Raw genomic sequence first — 7710 nt, 5'->3', positions numbered from 1 at the left:
TATGAGCACTACTGTGTGCTTATCCTTTTTGGAAATGGAACATATTTGGGAACGTACGACACAGGAACTGGCTCTCCATCCCATAATGAATGTACCAAGTGGGTTAACAAATTAAACTCATCCCACCTGCCTGCGCGTGGTCTATATCACTCCATTCCTTGCCTGTTCATTTACCGGCTGAAATGCCTCTTAAACACTGCAACCAAATCCACTTCCTCCATCTCCCCTGGTAGAAGTTCCGGGCACCAAATACTCCATCTAAGAATAAAAGCCTCATGAATCTGCATTAAACTTCCCCTCATCACCCAAAGCAGGTGTTCCTAACCCGGGTTTCATGGACCCCTCGGTTAATGGTCTGGGTCTATGGAATAAAAAGGTTGGGAACCCCGGATCTAAAGCTAAACCCTCTGGTATTTGACGTTTCCAACCTGGGAAAAAGAGCCTGACTATTTATGCCCCTCACTGTATATACTTCCATCAGCTTCTGGTGCTCCAGAGAAGACGATCCAAGTTTGTCCAAACTTTCCTTATATCTGACACCTTCCAATACAGGTGAACCACTTCTGTCCTCTCTCAAAACTCTTCATGTCGTAGAGTGCAGAAGATAGAACATTGCAGCAGACTTGAGGCCTTTCAGATCACAATGTTGTCCCAGCTATTTAACCTACTCTAAGATCAATCTAACCCTTTCCTCTTACATAGGCCTCCATTTTTCTATCATCCATGTACCTATCTAAGTTTCTTAAATGTCCCTAATGTACAGTATCTTCCTCTACCACCACCCCGGCAGAACATACACCATTCTCTGTGTAAAAAAACTTACCTCTGACAGCCCCCCCTTTACTTTCCTCCAAACACCTTAAAGTTATGATCTCTCCTATTAGCCATCCTTTCTGTAATGTGGGGAAGTGAAAGGTACCAAATATTGCCACCCCCCAGGCTAAGAATCTCTGACTTATGAACACCCCATCCATATGAATAAGCTCGTATAATAAAGGTCAAATGTACGTACATAGGTTCATTTCTATGATCAACAGAACTAATTTCCTGTCTCTCTCACTCCATTTCTAGTAATTGTTTTTTTGCTTTTGACGCCATTCATTACAGTACCATGTATGTAATGGTAACCACATAAAGTGCTTTTTTTTGGTATTTTTTGGCTTTATGGCCAAAATTGACTTATGGACTCTGTAAAAATGGAGCTCACTCATTACCCAAGCACAGCTTATACTCCAGATGTAGTCCAAACAATGTTTTTATACAGATGAAATAAGACATTCCTACTTTTATGCTCAATGTCCCAACCAGGCCCTACATCTTCTTTACAACTTGTGTTGTCACTTTCAGGGATCTATGGACTTGCACCTCAAGATGCAAGGTGCACCAATGCTCCTAAAGGTCCTGTCTTTGTCAAGTATCCAATGATAAATAGGACTTTTTAGGTAGCTATAAAAATGACAAGGAGCATAGCTATCTATCCTGAAGGCCATTTAAAATATTGAAGTAAATTATACACACTGTAAGTATTGGAGAACATGGTGAATAGTGATCATATTGTCAATTATATGTGCTTGTTGGCCTAGGAAAGGTATCAGCTGAGAGTGCTGATGGGAGGTCTCAGCCCAAAACATCGGCTCATTGTTCCTCTGCCTGACCTACTGAGTTCCTCCAGCATTGTGTGTGTGTTATTTTAATATTTTAAGTATCTACTGGTTATCATGATAATCAGTTTTTGAATATATTTCTCAGTAGTCTTGTAAATATATTTTTTAACTAATTTTAGATCCAATGATTGTCCAGCTGATGAGAAAGAAACCCAATCTAATCTGCCAGATATAGAAGTGTTTTATTCAACAAAAATGAGCAGCAAACATCATATTGAGACACCCTTGTGAGAAGAGACCTCCTGACCAATGTTCCCTCTAACGACCAATGACCAATGTGTGCAAAAATCTCGTGCTGTGCAGATTTTTGCTCAATGACAACAACACATGTGCACTGTATAATTTTTTTCAATAAAAACAGTAAAAATAAGCCAGTTCTAAAATCTGCAGGCAATGTAGCAACAATATCTTCAACTGCTAAGTATCACATTTCCACATATCTACATCTTGTCGCTCCTTTAAGGTAAATATTAAATATTTACAATTCCACCAACCTTTATTTATTTGGAATCTGTGTTTTTGTTATAACACTACATAGTGAAGAAGCTTTCAATATTTTGCATTGTCTATTTCTGTATACATTCTAGTTGTACTTGTTTTTTGTTGAGAAATCCATGTGGAAAGGAGTCTATTTGTTCTCTCTAACCACGAGGAATTATCCTTCTTCATTCTGAGAGCTTGAGTAAAACTTGTCAATGGTAAAGATGATGACGCACGTGTGCTGCCCAGCCAAAGATTTAAATAATATGGCATCAATGAGCTTCCTACTGTTTAGAACAACTGCTTCCACAAATTCTACATAGCCTAATTTGCTCACAGGCAGGTTGCCAAAGAAAATTTTGTACTGAAATTCAAGGAGATGGTTGACTAAATAATCACAAGCTTGGTTAAAGAGATAAATTTTAAGAAGTACCTTAAAAGTGCAAGGAAATTCAGGGAGGGAATTCTACAGCAGCTTGTTAATGCCGGAACACCATGGATTTGTTTGTTTATTTATTATTGTTGTGATACAGTACAGAATAGCCCCTTCCAGCACTTCGAGCCACACCGCCCAGCAATCCCTGATTTAATCCTAGTCTAATCCAGGGACAATTTAAATTGATCAATTTACCTACCAACTGGTGCATCTGTAGACTGTGGGAGGAAACTGGAGCACCCAAAAGGTGCTCATGTGGTCATGGCGAGAATGTATAAACTCCTTACTGGCAGCGGTGGGAATTGAACTGGGGTCGCTGTGAAGCATGGTACTAACCACTACTCTACCATGCCACCCCTCACTGTGCACATAGGATCCATTAATCGCCCATCATGTTTCTGAAACTGCCTTGTGAAGCCAAGAACAGGTCATTGTGACACATCAGAGCCTGTTGTTTTATTTGTGTGCAATTCTTCATTGATTCTATTGTACTTCTTTGTTCTATTGTGAAAGTCCACAAGAAAATTAATCTCAGGGTAGTATATGGTGGCATAGATGTACTTTGATTATAGATTTGCTTTGCACTTTGAACTACTGGTGGAGCCACAATTCATCGAAAGAATCAGAATCAGACTCAGATTTATTATCACCGGCATATGTCATAAAATTTGTTAACTTAATGGCAGCAGTACAATGTAATGCATGATAATATAGGAAAATAAATATTTAAAAAATAAATAAGTAAATCAATTACAGTAAGAATATATATGTGCATATTAAATAGTTAAATTAAAAATAGAGCAAAAACAGAAATAATATAAAAATGTGAGGTATTGTCCATGGGTTCAATGTCCAGTTAGGAATTGTATGGCAAAGGGGAAGAAGCTGTTCCTGAATTGCTGAGTGTGTACCTTCAGGCTTCTGTACCTCCTTCCTGATGGTAACAATGAGAAGAGGGCATGTCCTGGTGATGGGTGTCCTTAATAATGGACACCGCGTTTCTGAGACACTGCTCTATGAAAGGTCTCTATCTGTCTGGGCTTTCCTGCATTCTGCTTAGAATAAGCTGTCCCAGAATGGTTAACCCGGAGGAAACCTGAAATTAATCATTTATCAGAGAAGGGGAAGTCAAGTTATTGTAATTGTCATTGGTATCATAGGTAGAGAGGGTCATAAAGAGAGCCTTTAGATAGATAGATAGATAGATATACTTTATTAATTCCAAGGGAAATTTGGTTTCGTTACAGCTGCACCAACCAAGAATAGAGCATAAATATAGCAATACAAAACCCACAAACAATCAAACAACAATATGCAAACTATGCCAGATGGAAAATCAGTCCAGGACCAGTCTATTGGCTCAGGGTGTCTGACCCTCCACGGGAGGAGCTGCACGTTCACAGGCAGGAACGACCTCCCGTGCCGCCAAGTGTCGTATCACGGTGGAATGTGGCCGAAGTCCAACAGTAAAAAGATCAATATCCAGTCTGCAAACACGTTCCTCGATCGTAATATACCCTGGGTTGCACCATCCATTGTTAGCCAGATCAGTAAGCACCCCACTCCTTCACGTCGCTTACCGCTCTCGGTGCACTTCCGGTCAGCCAGAACGGTATTACCCACCGAACTCCTCTTCTCCAAAAGTCTCTGTTGTCTTGACCTGGTCCTCTTTCCTCGGCTTTGTGATCCCCCTCTGTGTGTTTTCCTCTGGATTTCAGCAGGGGTGTCTGCCGCTCTGTTCGCTAAGCCGACCGGAATTTGCTGGTCCGTGGAATATCCAGTGCGACCTTGCTTCTGTCCCGCGTGTCGGGATGTAACCATTTCCAGCGCTAAAGAGAACCCAAATAAAACTCTCTCTACCAGCATGTTAGAGAGGGTGCAACTTTGATGTGTTACCATGAGAAAAAAATACAGAGCACATTTAGCACATTGGCCTTCATAAATCAGAGCACTGAATGCAGGAATTGGGATGTTATGATGAAGTTGTATATAATATGGTGAGGCCAAATTGGGAGTATTGTGTGCAGTTCTGTTCACTTACCCACAGGAAGGAGATCAACAAGCTTGAAAAAGTGAATTTTCCAGAGAAAATTTGCATGTTGCGGGTCCTGAGGACCTGAATTAAAGGGAAAGGGTGAATAGGTTGAACTTTACATCCTGGAGTGAAAGAGAATGAGGGGAGATTTGATCATAGTATACAAATTTATGGGGGTATATACACCGTAGGGTGAATGCATGTAAGCTTTTTCCCTTCAGGTTGGGTGAGAGACAGCTTAATCACTTGGAGGTGATGAGTCTATGGTGTGATATGGACTAAATATAGTTAAGTGAACAATGTGGTCAGCATGAAACTATTGAACCCAGGGGCTTATATCCATGCTGGATTGGTCTACAACTCTATGACAGCTCTCAAAAGGATTATTAGGCAGAGTGGGCATGTGGCTTTCCAAAGGCTGTGAAGATCCCAATGTTCAAGAAATAACACCGTAATGACTCTTTGAGCTTCTTTTCAAAAGGTGACATTCTACATAAAACAGGAGGAGCACGTTCTGAAAGTATAACTCTGGAAAACCATGAGGAAATAATTTTCATAACTACTATCGTACACTCGGGGAAGACGAGTGACTCCTCTAACTTACATCAATATGCATTGCTTTCCCTGTTTTTTAGCTGCCACGTCACCAGGAGGGCAGAATCATGAGAATAAAGTGTACTCCTTCCTTGCATAGACGCTGATTCTGGCCTATCCTCCTACTATTGTAGACGAACACGTGGATAACAAATGGCACAGGGCACCGGAAATGAGAGGAGAATATTATCAGATTCTTCAAAGTATGGTTTCCAGTCACTGGGACATGCCTCAATGATTCTGAAAGAGTTAGGTATTCATCTTCATTTGCATCCTCCATAACTCTGCCATTGGGGTGGCTTGGACTGCACCTGAGGCTTACCGTTGGGAGAAGGAAACGAATGTGGAGGTGGATATGCTAAGCTGTAACAGGACAACAGATGGTGGAGGAGGAAGATCTCAACAGAAAACAATGAAGGGAAACCTTCTCTGGACATGCCATCAATACCAACCTGAATGTGCAGAGATTTTTCTTGAGACTTTCACCTCATGAGTACTCCAGGGCAGGAATTCGCAACCTTTTTTTTATCCAATGGACCAATACCATTAAGCAAGGGATCCATGGACCTCAGGTTGGGAACCCCTGCTCTAAGATAATGTGGAGAAATGATGGCCAAACGATGACAACCTGCCTTTGGTATTCAGTAGGTTGTTGAGTAGCTGAGATGTTACTAGCTGACACATATACAGTACTTAAAAATAGTGGGCATCACCTACAGTCACCTTTCAAGGATTTAACATTTAAAACTGCAATCAGCTTTCAAAAATTGACCATAACAGCTAGTCAGCTTCCATTGAGAGACAAGATATACTCAGGCATTCAAATGGTGAAGTTTTCTTATTTTGTAAATTAATCTCTGCATGGTTAATAGTCCAAATGGTTCTGAGTTACTGTAAGCCTCCACGGACAGAACTTCATAAGCAGCAGCTATGCTTATGAAAATCCCAGAGGAACTGTGTGCGGTTCTGGTCACCTACCTACAGGAAAGGTATCAGTATTATTGAAAGGATACAGAGAAAGCTTACAAGGATGTCGTGACTTGAGGACCTGAGTTATAGGGAAAAGTTGACTAGATTCAAACTTTATTTCCTTCAGCAGAGAAGAACGAGGAGAGAGTTGGTAAAGATATACGAAATTATCAGGAGTATAAATGCATGCAGGCTTTGTCCGCTGTGGCTGGGTGTGACGAGAACTAGAGATCATGGGTTTAGGGAGAAAGGTGAAGTATTTAAGGGAAACCTGAGCGGGGAACTTCTTCACTCAGAGACTGATACAAATGTGGAATGAGTTTCCAACAGAAGTACTGGATGTGGGTTGAGTTCAATTGCAGGATTTAAGAAAAGTTTGGATTGGTACACGGATAGGAGGGGCATGAAAGGCTGTGGTCCAGATGCAGATTGATGGGACTAATCAGAGTAAAGGATTAGCACAAACTAGATGGGCAGAAGAGCCTGTTTTATTGCTGTAGTCCTCAAATGCTATGACCTTAGGACTGATTCAGTATAATCAGGTACTTTCATTAAGGATGCTTAGAGATGAGCTGTGTTGAAAATCTCCACATCTAATATGCAGATATCAACTGTGCAATATAACCTTTCCCAAAATCTTAGTGCACCTCCTTGCATCCGTTATTTTTAGTAGTCAAAGCCTGGAAGTGCAGTTTCTTCTACTAAATCAAGCACAAATACAAGCTTAATTTAAAATCTGCAGAATAGTACAAGTGCAGTTTCTTTTACCATATCAAGCTGAAATAAAAGTTTAATCTAAAATCTTCAGAACAGCACAGCATTAAAAATCTGTTGTTGATACTGTTTTTCTGTCCTCATTCCTTCATTCATTTCAATTACTGCAAGGATTATGTGTTCCTTGGTTATAACACTATGTGTGTCAGCTGGGTTTCTGCTGTCTTCATGTACCCAATACCAACTCAACATCAGCTAAATTTAAATGGATCGTGCAGTCAAAGCTGAAGAGTCTAAGAGAAAAGAAAACCCTCAGTGAAGCTACCCAGCAGGTCAGAATCAACTTTATTATCACTGTCTTAAGTGATGTGAAACTGTTGTTTTGCAGCAGTATTGTGCAAACATACAAATTGCTATAAGTTACAAAGTAAACAAATAGTGCAAAGAAATAAATATTCAGGTATTGCTCATGGGTTCGTGGACCTCTCGGAAAGAGGAAATAAAGCTATTCCTGAATCATTGAGTGTGCTTCTTCAGGCTCCTGTAATTCCTTCCTGACAGGAGTAATGAGAAAAGGGTGTGTTCTGGATTGGGAGAGATCTTAATGATGAACGCCGCCTTCCTGAGGCACCATGGATTTGACTGGGAAAGAAAATATTATGTGCAGTGTATCTAACAACATTAAGGAGCTTTGTGTTGTGCCTTGAGGTGGAAGACAAACACTTGCTGTTTCCAAATAACAATTATCTTAGCTTCCTTTGCCATGGAGTGATTTGTAAATAGGCTGGAAAAATACAGCAGACTTGTCCCAAAACCAT

Source organism: Mobula hypostoma, chromosome 6, assembly GCF_963921235.1.
Source record: "Mobula hypostoma chromosome 6, sMobHyp1.1, whole genome shotgun sequence".
Classification (NCBI taxonomy): domain Eukaryota; kingdom Metazoa; phylum Chordata; class Chondrichthyes; order Myliobatiformes; family Myliobatidae; genus Mobula; species Mobula hypostoma.
The sequence above is the reverse complement of the archived record's forward strand: the minus strand, read 5'-3'. Positions refer to the sequence as shown.